This window comes from Diceros bicornis, chromosome 19, assembly GCF_020826845.1.
Source record: "Diceros bicornis minor isolate mBicDic1 chromosome 19, mDicBic1.mat.cur, whole genome shotgun sequence".
NCBI classification, from domain to species: domain Eukaryota; kingdom Metazoa; phylum Chordata; class Mammalia; order Perissodactyla; family Rhinocerotidae; genus Diceros; species Diceros bicornis.
In genome coordinates, this window is record NC_080758.1 from 28,390,406 (window position 1) to 28,404,783 (window position 14,378).

The window sequence follows — 14,378 nt, forward strand, 5'->3', positions numbered from 1 at the left end:
CGGGGCAGGACTGTGTTGACTGTGTGTGTGGACCTGTGGGCGGCAGGGCTTGTCAGCTGCAGAAGACTTGTGCTTCTCAAAGACCCACATGGGGGTTTGCCCCGCCTTCCAAAGCCTGAAACAATTGGGTGCTCCTGTGCCTGAGGCTAGCCCCACCCAGCTGCAATCCTCAGAGAGCTGACAAGAGACCTAATAGGCTAGAGGCTTACAGCAATTGTAAGGCCCTGAGCCTAACAACCTGCCACACTGGGGGCCTAGTCACTTAAAAGAAATACTGCAACACAAACATGGTATTAAAACTTGCAGCCAACTGTGCTGGGGCTCCTCACACCTGATAAAGAGACTGAAGGGCCCACAACAACTACAAGCAGCTGAGCATTACAACAGCTGGCCAGGAGCATAACTCGGCCTCCCTGGGTGCCTACAGGGAGAGCAAACAGGCCACAACAGAAGGACACACGTAGCCCACATAGGGGTCACCCCTGGAACATTGAGAACTGAGGGAAGCACACTGCAGAACTCCTAAGGCATCACTTACATAAGGTCACCTATCCAAGAGCAGGAGACATAGCTGACCTACCTAATACGTAGACACAAGCACAGGGAAAGAGGCAAAATGAGGAGGCAAAAGAATACATTCCAAGTAAGGGAACAGGATAAAACCCCAGAAAAGGAACTAAGTGAAACAGAAATGAGCAACCTACCCAACAGAGAGTTCAAACTAAGAGTGTTAAGGATGCTCACTGATCTGGGGAGAAGAATAGATGAACTCAGTGAGAATGTCAACAAAGAAATGGAAGATATAAAAAAGAACCAATCAGAAATGAAGAATACAATACTGGAAATGAAAAATTAATTAGAGGGACTCAATAGCAGAGTAGAGGATACAGAAGAAAAGATCTGTGAGCTGGACGAAAGACTAGAAGAAATTACCCAAGGTGAACAGATAAAAGAGAAAAGAATTAAAAAGAGTGAGGACAGTCTAAGGGACCTCTGGGACAACATCAAGCGCACTAACATCCGTGTTATAGGTGTCCCGGAAGGAGAAGAGCGAGACAAGGGGGCAGAGAATCTATTTCAAGAAATAATAGATGAAAACTTCCCTAACCTAAGGAAGGAAACAGACATCCAGGTACAGGAAGCACAGAGAGCCCCAAACAAGATAAACCCAAAGAGGTCCACACCAAGACACATCATAATCAAAATGTCCAGAATTAAAGATAAAGAGAGAATCCTAAAAGCTGCAAGAGAATGTCAAGTTACATACAAAGGAAACCCCATAAGGCTATCAGCTGACTTCTCAGCAGAAACCTTACAGGCAAGAAGAGAATGGCACAATATATTTAAAGTGCTAAAAGGAAAACACTTACAGCCAAGAATACCCTACCCAGCAAGGTTATCATTCAAAATGGAAGGAGAGATCAAAATTTTCCCAGACAAGCAAAAATTAAAGGAGTTTGTCACCAAGAAACCAGTGCTACAAGAAATGTTAAAGGGACTGATTTAAGGGGAAAAGAGAAGACCACAAATAGGAAAAATTATCTATTTCCATGATAAGAACGTAATGTATACAAATGCACAAAAAAGAGGTTAGATAGAGGGGAGTTAAAGAGTACAGCTTTCAGACAGAGGCCAATCTAAAGTGACCATCAATTCTGTATAGAAGAAGAAAGGAACAGAGAAGGACTACTAAAACACTGAGAAAAAAAAAGTTAAAAAATGGCAGTAAATACATACTTATCAATAGCTACTTTAAACGTCAATGGACTAAATGCTCCAATTAAAAGGCATAGGATGGCTGACTGGATAAAAAAACAAGACCCATCTATATGCTGCATACAAGAGACACACTTCAGACCTAAAGACACTCACAAACTGAAAGTGAAGGGATGGAAAAAGATACTCCATGCAAATGGCAATGAAAAGAAAGCTGGGGTAGCAGTACTCATATCAGACAAAATAGACTTTAAAACAAAAACTGTAAAAAGAGACAAAGGCATTACATAATGATCAAGGGAACAATCCAACAAGAGGATATAACACTTGTAAATATCTATGCACCCAATGTAGGTGCACCTAAATGTATGAAGCAATTATTAACAGACATAAAAAGAGAAATAGACAGTAACACAATAATAGTAGGGGACTTTAACACTCCGCTTACACCAACGGATAGATCATCCAAACAGAAGATCAATAAGGAAACATTGGCCTTAAACGACACACTAAAACAGATGGACCTAGTAGATATATACAGAGCATTCCATCCAAAAACCGAAGAATACACGTTCTTTTCAAATGCACATGGAACATTCTCCAGGATTGATCACATATTAGGCCACAAAACAAGTCTCCATAAATTTAAGAAGACTGAAATAATACCAACCATCTTTTCTGACCACAACGGTATGAAACTAGAAATCAACTATAGGAAGAAAATCAGAAAAGCCACAAATACGTGGAGATAAACAAAATGCTACTGAACAACGACTGGGTCAATGAAGAAATCAAAGAAGAAATCAAAAAATACCTGGAGACAAATGAAAATGAAAATACAACATGCCAGAATTTATGGGATACAGCAAAAGCGGTTCTAAGAGGGAAGTTTATAGCAATACAGGGCTATCTCAACAAACAAGAAAAATCTCAAATAAACAATCTAACAATGCACCTAAAGGAACTGGAAAAAGAAGAACAAACAAAGCCCCAAATCAGTAGAAGGGAAATAATAAAAATCAGAGCAGAAATAAATGAAATAGAGACCAAAAAAACAATAGAAAAAATTAATAAAACCAAGAGCTGGTTCTTTGAAAAGATCAACAAAATTGACAAACCTTTAGCTAGACTCACCAAGAAAAAAAGAGAGAAGGCACAAATAAGTAAAATCAGAAATGAAAGAGGAGAGGTTACAACAGACACCTCAGAAATACAAAAGATTATAAGAGAATACTATGAAAAGCTTTATGCCAAGCAATTCGACAATCTGGAAGAAATGGATAAATTCTTAGAATCATACAACCTTCCAAAACTGGATCAAGAAGAAGTAGAGAATTTGAATAGACCAATCACCAGGAAGGAGATCGAAACAGTAATCACAAACCTCCCCAAAAATAAAAGTCCAGGACCAGACGGCTTCCCTGGTGAATTCTACCAAACATTCAAAGAAGACTTAATACCTATCCTTCTCAAACTCTTCCAAAAAATTGAGGAGGGGGGGAAGCTCCCTAACTCATTCTATGAAGCTGACATTACCCTGATACCAAAACCAGACAAGAACAACACAAAAAAAAGAAAATTACAGGCCAATATCACTGATGAACATCGATGCAAAAATCCTCAACAAAATACTAGCAAATCACATACAACAATACGTTAAAAAGATTATACACCATGATCAAGTGGGATTTATTCCAGGTATGCAGGGATGGTTTAACATTCGCAAATCAATCAACGTGATACACCACATTAATAAAATGAAGAATAAAAATCACATGATCATCTCAATAGATGCAGAGAAAGCATTTGACAAGATACAGCATCCATTTATGATAAAAAGTCTGAATAAAATGGGTATAGAAGGAAATTACCTCAACATCATAAAGACCATATATGAGAAACCCACAGCTAATATCATCCTCAATGGTGAAAAACTGAAAGCTGTCCCTCTAAGAACAGGAACCAGACAAGGATGCCTACTGTCACCACTCTTATTTAACATAGTACTGGAAGTCCTAGCCAGAGCAATCAGGCAAGAGAAAGAAATAAAAGGGATCCAAATTGGAAAGGAAGAAGTGAAACTCTCACTATTTGCAGATGACATGATTTTATATATAGAAAACCCTAAAGAATCCACCAGAAAACTTTTAGAAGTAATAAACGAATATGGTAAAGTTGCAGGATACAAAATCAACATACAAAAATCAGTTGCATTTCTGTACACTAACAACGAAGTAGCAGAAAGAGAAATTAAGAATACCATCCCATTTACAATTGCAACAAAAAGAATAAAATACCTAGGAATAAACTTAACCAAAGAGGTGAAAGATCTGTACACCGAAAACTATAAAACATTTCTGAAAGAAATCGAAGAAGACACAAAGAAATGGAAAGATATTCCGTGCTCTTGGATTGGAAGAATTAACATAGTTAAGATGTCCATACTTCCTAAAGCTATCTATAGATTCAATGCAATCCCTATCAAAGTTCCAACAACATTTTTCACAGAAATAGAACAAAGAATCCTAAAATTTATATGGAACAACAAAAGACCCCGAATAGGTAAAGGAATCCTGAGAAAAAAGAACAAAGCTGGAGGTATCACACTCCCTGATTTCAAAATATACTACAAAGCTATAGTAACCAAAACAGCATGGTACTGGCACAAAAACAGACACACAGATCAATGGAATAGAATCAAAAGCCCAGAAATAAACCCACACATCTATGGACAGCTAATCTTTTACAAAGGAGCCAAGAACACACAATGGGGAAAAGAAAGTCTCTTCAACAAATGGTGTTGGGAAAACTGGATAGCCACATGCCAAAAAATGAAAGTAGACCCTTACCTTACACCATACACAAAAATTAACTCCAAATGGATTAAAGACTTGAATGTAAGACCTGAAACTGTGAAACTTCTAGAAGAAAACATAGGCAGTACGCTCTTGGACATCGGTCTTAGCAACATATTTTCAAGCACCGTGTCTGACCGGGCTAGAGAAACAATAGAAAAAATAAACAAATGGGACTACATCAAACTAAAAAGCTTCTGCACAGCAAAGGAAACCATCAACAAAACAAAAAGACAACCTAACAATTGGGAGAAGATATTTGCAAACCATACATCTGATAGGGGATTAATCTCCAAAATATATAAAGAACTCCTACATCTCAACAACAAAAAAACTAACAACCCAATTAAAAAATGGGCAAAAGACCTGAACAGACGTTTCTCCAAAGAAGTTATACAGATAGCCAACAGACACATGAAAAGATGTTCAAAATCATTAACTATCAGGAAAATGCAAATCAAAACTACAATGAGATATCCCCTCATGCCCGTCAGAATGGCTATAATTAACGAGACAGGAAACAACATGTGTTGGAGAGGATGTGGAGAGAAGGGAACTCTCATACACTGCTGGTGGGAGTGCAAATTGGTGCAGCCACTATGGAAAACAGTATGGAGATTCCTCAAAAAATCAAGGATAGAACTACCATGTGATCCAGCTATTCCACTGTTGAGTATTTATCCAAAGAACTTGAAAACACCAATTTGTAAAGGTACATGCACCCTTGTGTTCATTGCAGCATTATTCACAATAGCCAAGACTTGGAAGCAACCTAAGTGCCCATCAAGGGATGAATGGATAAAGAAGATGTGGTATATATACACAATGGAATACTACTCAGCCATAAGAAACAATGAAATCCAGCCATTTGTGACAACATGGATGGACATTGAGCGTATTATGCAAAGTGAAATAAGTCAGAGGGAGAAGGTCAAATACCGTATGATTTCCTTCATTATGTAGTAGATAATAACAACAATAAACAAACACATAGGGACAGAGATTGGATTGGTGGTTGCCAGAGGGGAAGGGGGGAGGGAGGAGGGTGAAAGGGATAATTCGGTACATGTGTGTGGTGATGGGTTGTAATTAGTATTTTGGTGTAATCTATGCAGAAATAGAAGTATAATGATGTACACCTGAAATTTTTACAACGTTATAAACCAATGTTAGTGCAATAAACAAAAAATTTAAAAAAAAAAGAGAAATAAGAATGAGTTCATGATTAGACAGAATGGCTATAGATGAGCAATGAAAGCAATAAACATGAAGTTGAATATTAAAAAAAAAAGATTATGTTGTGGAATCATGGTGGAATGGAAACAAAGTTCATATGTATGGAGTGTAAGGGGAAATAGAGCTAAATCATTTTCTTTCTTAGTGATAAATAGTGCCTAAAACTGAAAAATCAAAAAGCAGCAATAGGGGCTGGCCTGGTGGCGTAGTGGTTAAGTTTGTGTGCTCTGCTTCAGCGGCCTGGGGTTCATGGTTTCAGATCCCAGGCACAGACCTACGCACTGCTCATCAAGCCATGCTGCAGCGGCGTCCCATATATAAAGTAGAGGAATATTGGCACAGATGTTAGCTCAGCGACAATCTTCCACAGCAAAAAGAGGTGGATGGGCAACAGATGTTAGCTCAGGGCCAATCTTCCTCACACACACACACACAAAAAAGTACCAGCAGAAATAGAGTCATATTATTTGGACACACAGAGGTAAATCACCCAAAAAAATCAGATAAAAGACACGAATGTGGTCGGCTCTGAGTAGGCAGAATGAGAGATAAGAGACATGGAGAACAGCTCTCTTTATCAACAATTTTGTAGAACTATTTGAATCTCTAAATGATGTGCCTAGTTAACTTAATAAACAGTAAAAAACAGGAAGAGATGAAGTCAGGAAGGCGAAAAGGCAGGAAGATAAGAGAGAAGAAGGAACAACGAAAGGAAAGAAGATGGACACCTACTGTGGAGTGCTACATATCTTTTATATAGAGTAAGGTGGACCTGCATATACAGACACAAAAATACATTAACAGGATTCTGCTTCCAGGTATGACAGACTAAGACCCTGCTCTGTAGGGCAGACAAGACCTGGTGCCACAGAAAACAACCATAAAATCTGAACATAATACAAAAATCAGCTGTCTGAACATAGTGAAGTGAATACTGGCAGAAAGACTGCTGAGGAGTTCGCGCTTGCTTGGAAGAGGGAAGACAGGGAGTTATACAAGTCCCTAGCTCTGTGTTTTAGCCTGGGGCTAAGCAAAGCCCATGCCGTATGCATAGTGGTGGCAAGAATGCATGTGAGAAAACTCACAGTCTTTCTGGTGTGTGTAATGAGAAAAATAAAGCCAGAAAACTATGAATGCTATGTGAGTGGTGAAACCCTGTGTTAGAAATGGCCAGAAAGGGGAATCCCCAAACTCTGTCTGACTGACCCCGGAACAATACATGCACAGAACAAACTCAAAACAGCTGAGAGAGAGGGGGAGGAGGAGGGGGAGGGGGATGGGGAGGGAGAGGAGAAGAGGAGGAGGAAAGAGAAGAGAAGAGACTAGAGCTGCTGCACAAGAAACAGAATTTGCAGCTCAAGTCCTGCCAGGAAAATTACTGCTGAAATAAAGAGAAAATATTCACTGGAGAAAAATAAGAGGATGCAAAATCTCCACTATTTACCCACATAATGTGCAGAATATAACCCAAAATTGCCCCGCTTATGAAGAATTTTAAAAAATGAAACACATTCTCAAGAGAAAATAAAATCAACTGAAACAAACCAAGAGAAAACCAGACATTAGGACTAATAGACAAGGAATTTGAAGCAATTATTATAACTAACCACAATGAAGCAAAACAAAATATGTTTTCACTGAAAGAAGATCTCAGCCAAGAAATGGGAAATCTCAACAGAAAAAAAAATAGAAACAATGAAAAAAAGACCAAATGGAATATTAGAATTAAAAATTCAATTTCTGAAACTAAAAAATTCCCTGGATGAACCTAACACCTGTATAGGTATGATAGAGAAAGAGAAGTAAACTTGAAGATAGATAATAGAAATTACCCAATGGGAAAAACAGACAGAAAAATATTTTTAAAAAATGAACAAGCTCATGGACCTGTTAGAGGATACCAAATAATGAAGTATATACATGACTGAAATGCCAAAAGTAGGAGACAGAAAGAATGAGGCAGAAAATTTTGAATAAATAATGGTTAAAATTTTCCCAAATTTGATGAAAAATAAAAATTTGCAGATACAAGATGCTAATCAAACACCAAGCAGAATAAACACAAAGAAGCCCCCACTAAGGCACGTTATAGTTGAAATGTTGTAATCCAAAGATAAAAAGAAAGTCTTCAAAACAGCAAGAAATAAAATGACATTGCATACACAGAATAACAATCTGATTAATAGCTAACATCTCTTCAGAAACCTTGGAGACCAGAAGAGAGTGGAACAACATATTTAAAGTGCTGAAAGAAAAAAATAACAGTCAACTCAGAATTCTATATCCAGTAAAAATATCATTCAAGGGGCCAGCCCTGTGGCCTAGTGGTTAAGTTTGGTGTGCTCTCCTTTGGCGGCCTGGGTTCAGTTCCCAGGCACGGACCTAGACTACTCATCAGCAGCCATGCTGTGGTGGCGACCCACATACAAAATAGAAGATTGGCAGAGATGTTAGCACAGGGCCAATCTTCCTCAAGCAAAAAGAGGAATATTGGCAACAGATGTTAGCTCAGGGTGAAACTTCCTCAGCAGAAAAAAAAAATCATTCAAGAATAAAACTGAAATAAATATGTTCTGAGGTAAAAGAAAAGGAAGGACTGTTGTCACCAGCAGACCTACACTACAATAAATGTCAAAGGAAGCTCTTTAGGCTAAAAGGAAATGATATCAGATGGAAAGACATATCACCCCCAAAGGAATGAGGAGCATCAGGAACTATAAATATCTGGGTAAATGCAAAAAAATGGGAATTTGGATTTTTTTGCCTTTTTCCTCTTAAATTTTTTATAAACCATTTAACTGTTCAAAGCTAAACTTATAACATCATCCTGTGGGGGTTATAACATATAAAAATGAGTTACATATAATTCCTATAACAGAAGGATGAGGGGTATTCAGGCCTATTAGATTGCAAGATTCCCATATTTTACATGAAGTCCATCATACTATGTACTTGTACTATGAAATCTTGAGATGTACACTGTGTTCCCTAGCACAAACAGTAAAGAATAATACAAGACAAGAATAGCAAAAAAGCCAACAAGAAAATAAAGTTCTAAAAAGTTATTCATATAACTCCAAAAAAGCTAAAAAAATAAAGATAGGAACAGAATACAGAGGACACAAGCAGAAAACAGAAAGTAAAGTGGTAGTCCCAAATCCAATCATGTCAGTAATTACACTAAATGTTAATGGATCAAACATTCCAATTACAAAGTAAAAGTTTTCCAAATGGATTAAGAAAAAACTATACACTGTCTAAAGTAGAATGACTTTGTATATAAAAACATATATGTTAAAAAAAAAAAGATGAAAAAAGGTATGCCATGCCAACATTAAGTACATAAAGGCTATCATGGCTATATTAACTCTAGCCAGACTGACCAAAAAAAATGAGATAATTACCAAAGTACTTGTGTCAGGTATGATCTGCATCACTACAGACCTTTCAGATTTTGAAAGTTTAGTAAGAAAAATGTTCCAAACAACATTATGGCAAAATTTTTGACAACCTAAATGAAGTAGACAAGTTTCTTAAAAGATGCAAATTACCAACCTGACCTAAAAAGAATAGAAATTTTAAACAGCACTATATTAATTGAAGAAATTGAATCCATAATTAAAAACCTTCCCACAAAGACTCCCAGGCCTAGACGCCTTCACTGGTGAATTACATCAAGAAGTAATAATGGCAATTCTACACTAACCATTTCAGAAAATAGGGGAAGGAACACTTCTCAACTCGCTCTTTGAGACCAGTATTACTCTGACTCCAAAAACAGGCAAAGACATCACAAGAAAAAAGAACTATGGGTCAATACCCATCTTGAACATAAATTCAAAAATCTGTAAGAGAATATTAGCAAATTGAATTCAACAATGAATAGGAAAAATAATAGATCATGACAAAGTGTTCTTTATCCCCAGAATACAAAGTTGATATAACATCAGAAAATGAGTCAACGTAATTCACTACATTAACTGAATAAAAGAGAAAAACATATGACCATTTCAATAGATGCAAGAAAAGAATTTAACAAAATTCAAAACCCTTTCAAGATTAAAAAAAAAAATTCTCAGCAAACAGGAAAGATGGTAACTTCAATATGGCTGGCGACATCTACAAAAATCCTGCAGATAACAACATACTTAATGTGAAATGCTCACTCTTTTTGACCTTAATCAGGAACAAATGGCAAGATGTTCACTATTATCCCTTTTACTTAGCATTGTACTGGAGGTCTTATCCAGCTCAAAAAAGGTAAGAAAAGGGAATAAAATGCATGCATATGGGAAAGGAAGATATAAAACTTTACATTCTTGGGGCCGGCCCGGTGGCACAAGTGGTTAAGTGTGCACGCTCCGCTGTGGCGGCCCGGGGTTCGCCAGTTCGGATCCCAGGTGCGCACTGATGCACCACTTGTCAAACCATGCTGTGGTGGCGTCCCATATAAAGTAGAGGAAGACGGGCATGGATGTTAGCCCAGGACCAGTCTTCCTCAGCAAAAAAAAAAAAAAAAAAAAAACTTTCCGTTCATGCAGATAACATGATCATGTATATAGAAAACCCTAAAGAATCCATGAAAAAGATATTATATCTAATAAATGAATTCAGTAAGTTTTTAAATAAAAGTCAGTATACAAAAATAAATATTTCTATATTTTAGCAACAACTACAAAATAAAAATTTGAAAAAAACATTCTATTCATAACGGCATTAATAATGAAACATTTATGGTGGTCGACCAAGATGGTAACATAGGAGGCTGCTGAACTCCCCTCCTCCCACAGACACACCAAAGTACAGCTATATATGGAGCAATTACTTCTGAAAGAAATCCATAAACTGGCTGAGCAACTCCTACACATGAGGAAAATGAGAAAATATTCACATCAAAACAAGTAGAAAAGGCTAAGACACACTCTCGCCATAAACCCCATCTCCAGCACAGTACCATACATTTGGGAGGGAATGCCCAACTCCCAGCTTCTCCTCAAGGAGCAAAGGGTTTGGACCCCACATTTAGTGCCCCAACCTTTAAGAGTCCCACCCAAGGCACCGGCCTCCAAAAAGCACCTAGTGCTGAAAGTTAACATGGGTTGCATCCATGAGACCCACAAGAGTATAGCAAACAAAGAGGCAGTTGTTACAGGCATGCTGTGCTGCTGCTATGCCCCCAGGGCTCAGCGCAGAAGGAGCAGGCAAAAATGCATGGGGGTACCTATACTTATACCAGACAAAACAAACTTTAGGCCAAAGACTGTAACAAGACACAAAGAAGATCATTATATAATGATAAAGAGGACAATTCATCAAGAAGATATAACAATCATAAATATACACACACCTAACGTTGGAGCACCTAAATATATTAGGCAAATATTAACAGATCTGAAGGGAGAAATAAATAACAATATAATAATAGTAGAGGACTTTAATACCCCACTTTAAGCAATGTATAGATCATCCAGACAGAAAATCAACAAGAAAACTTTGGACTTAAACCAAATGGGCCTAAAACCCATCTATAGAACATTCCATCCAACAGCACTAGAATACACATTGTTCTCAAGTGCACATGGAACATTCTTCAGAATAGACCATATGATAGGACACAAAGGAAATCTTAGCAAATTTAAGAAGATTGAAGTCATGCCAAGTGTCTTTTCCAACCACAATGGTATGAAATTAGAAATCAACAAGAGGAAAGCTGAAAAATCTACAAATAAGTAGAAATTAAACAACACATTCCTGAACAACCAATGAGTCAAAGGGGAAATCAAAAGGGAAATCAAAATATATCTCAAAACAAATGAACATGAAAACTCAACACACCAAATCCTATGAGATGCTGAAAAAGCAGTTCTGAGAGAGAAGTTTATAGCGATAAATGCATGTTAAGAAAATATAAAGATGCCAAATGAATAACCTAACTTTATACATTAAGGAGCTAGAAAAAGAAGAAAACTCAGCCCAAGTTAGCAGAAAAAAGGAAACAACAAAGATCAGAGTAGAAATAAATGAAATAGAGAACATAAAACAGGAGAAAAAAACAAACTAAGAGCTGAGTTTTTGAAAAGGTAAACAAAATTGGCAAATCTTTAGATAGACTAAGAAAAAAGAGAGAAGACTCAAATAAATAAAATCAGAAATGAAAGAGGAGACATTACAACTGATACTACAGAAATACATGGGATCATGTTAAGGAACTATTATGAACAGTTATATGCCAACAAATTGGATAATATATAAGAAATGGATAAATTCCTAGAAACATACAACCTACCAAGACTAAATCAGGAAGAAATAGAAAATTTGAACAGACCAATAATGAGTAAAGAGATTGAATCAGTAATCAAAAACCTCCTAACACAGAAAAGCCCAGGACCAGATGGCTTCACTGATGAATTCTAAAACATTTAAAGAAGAATTAATGCCAGTTCTTCTCAAACTCTTCCAAAGAATTGAAGAAGGGGGAACACTCTCAAACTCATTTGATAAGTCCAGCATTACCTTGATACCAAAGCCAGATAAGGACACTACAAAAAGAAAAAAGAAAACTATAGAAAAATCAATCTCCCTGATAGATGTAGATGCAAAATTTTCAACAAAATATTAGCAAACTGAATTCAACAGGACATTAAAATGATTATACACCATGACCAAGTTGGGATTTATCCCTGGGATGCAACAATGGTTCAACATACACAAGTCAATAAATGTGATGCACTACATTAATAGAATGAAAGATAAAAATCATATGATCATCTCACAGATGCAGAAAAAGCATTTGACAAAATTCATCATCTTTCATGATAAAAATCCTCAAGAAATTTGGTATAGAATTAACATACCTCAACATAATAAGGGCCATATACAAAAATCTGCTGTGTTTCCATATGCTAATAACAAACTATCAGAAAGAGTAGTTAAGAAAAATTCCCATTTACAATGGCATCAAAAAGAATAAAATTTCTAGGAATAAATATAACCAGGGAGGTGAAAGACCTGTACATTGAAAACTATAAGACATTGATGAAAGAAATAGAAGAAGATACAAATAAATGGAAAGATATTCTGTGCTCATGGATTGGAAGAATTTATGTTGTTAAAATGTCCATACTACCCAAAGCAATCTACAGATTCAATGCAATCCCCATGAAATTTTCAACAGCATTTTTCACAGAAATATAACAAACAATCCTAAAAATGTATGAAGCCACAAAAGACCCCAAATAGCCAAAGCAATCATAAGAAAGAGAAGAAGCTGGAGGCATTTACACTTAGTGACTTCAAACTATACTATAAAGCTACAGTAATTTTAAAAGTATGGTACTAGCATAAAAATAGATACATAGACCAATGGAACAGCATAGAGAAATAAACTCTTGCATTTACGGGCGGCTAATATTCAACAAGGGAGCCAAGAGCACCCAAAGGGGAAAGGATAATCTCTTCAACAAATAGTGTTGAGAAAAATGGATAAACACAAGCAGAAAAATGAAACTGGACCCCTATCTTACACCACTCACAAAAATGAACTCAAAATGGATTAAAGACTTAAACATAAAACCTGATACAGTAAAACTCCTAGAAGAAAACACAGAGAAGAAGCTCCTTGACATTGGTCTTGGCAATGATTTTTTAGATATGACACCAAAATCACAAGCAACAAAAGCAAAAAATGAACACGTGGGACTACATCAGACTAAAAAGCTCCTGCAGAGCAAAACTAATATTCAACAAAATGAAAAGACAACCTACTGAATGGGAGAAAATATTTGCAAACTATATATCAGATAAGGGGTTCGTATCCAAAATATATAAAGAACTCATGCAACTCAATAACAAAAGAAAATCTGATTTAAAAATGCACAGAGGAAATAAAGAGACATTCCCAAAGAAGATATCCAAATGGCCAACAGGTACATGAAAGGATGCTCAACATCACTAATTATCAGAGAAATGCAAAGAAAACCACAATGAAATATCACCTCACACCTATTAGAATGGCATTCATCAAGAAGACAAGAGGTAGCAAGTGTTGGTGAGGATTTGGAGAAAAAGAAATCCTTATACACTGTTGGTGGGAATGCAAATTGGTTCAGTCACTGTGGAAAACAGTATGGAGGCCCCTCAAATAAGTAAAAATAGAACTACCTTATGATCCCAGCAATCCCAGGACCAGATGGCTTCACTTCTGGGTATATATCCAAAGGAAATGAAAATAGGATATCAAAGAGATATAATCACTCCCATGTTTATTGCAGCATTATTCACAATAGCCAGGATGTGGTAACAACCTAAGTATCTGTCAATGGATGAATGGATAAAGAAGATGTATTATATGTGTATATACAATGGAATACTATTCAGCCATGAGAAAGAAGGAAATCCTGCCATTTGCAACGACATGGATGGACTTGGAGGGCATTATGCTGAGTGAGATAAGTCAGATAGAGAAAGACAAATACCATATGACATCATTCATATGTGGAATCTGAAAAAGCCAAACTCATAAAAACAGAGAGTTGAATGGTGTTGCCAGGGGCTGGGGTGGGGGGGGATTGG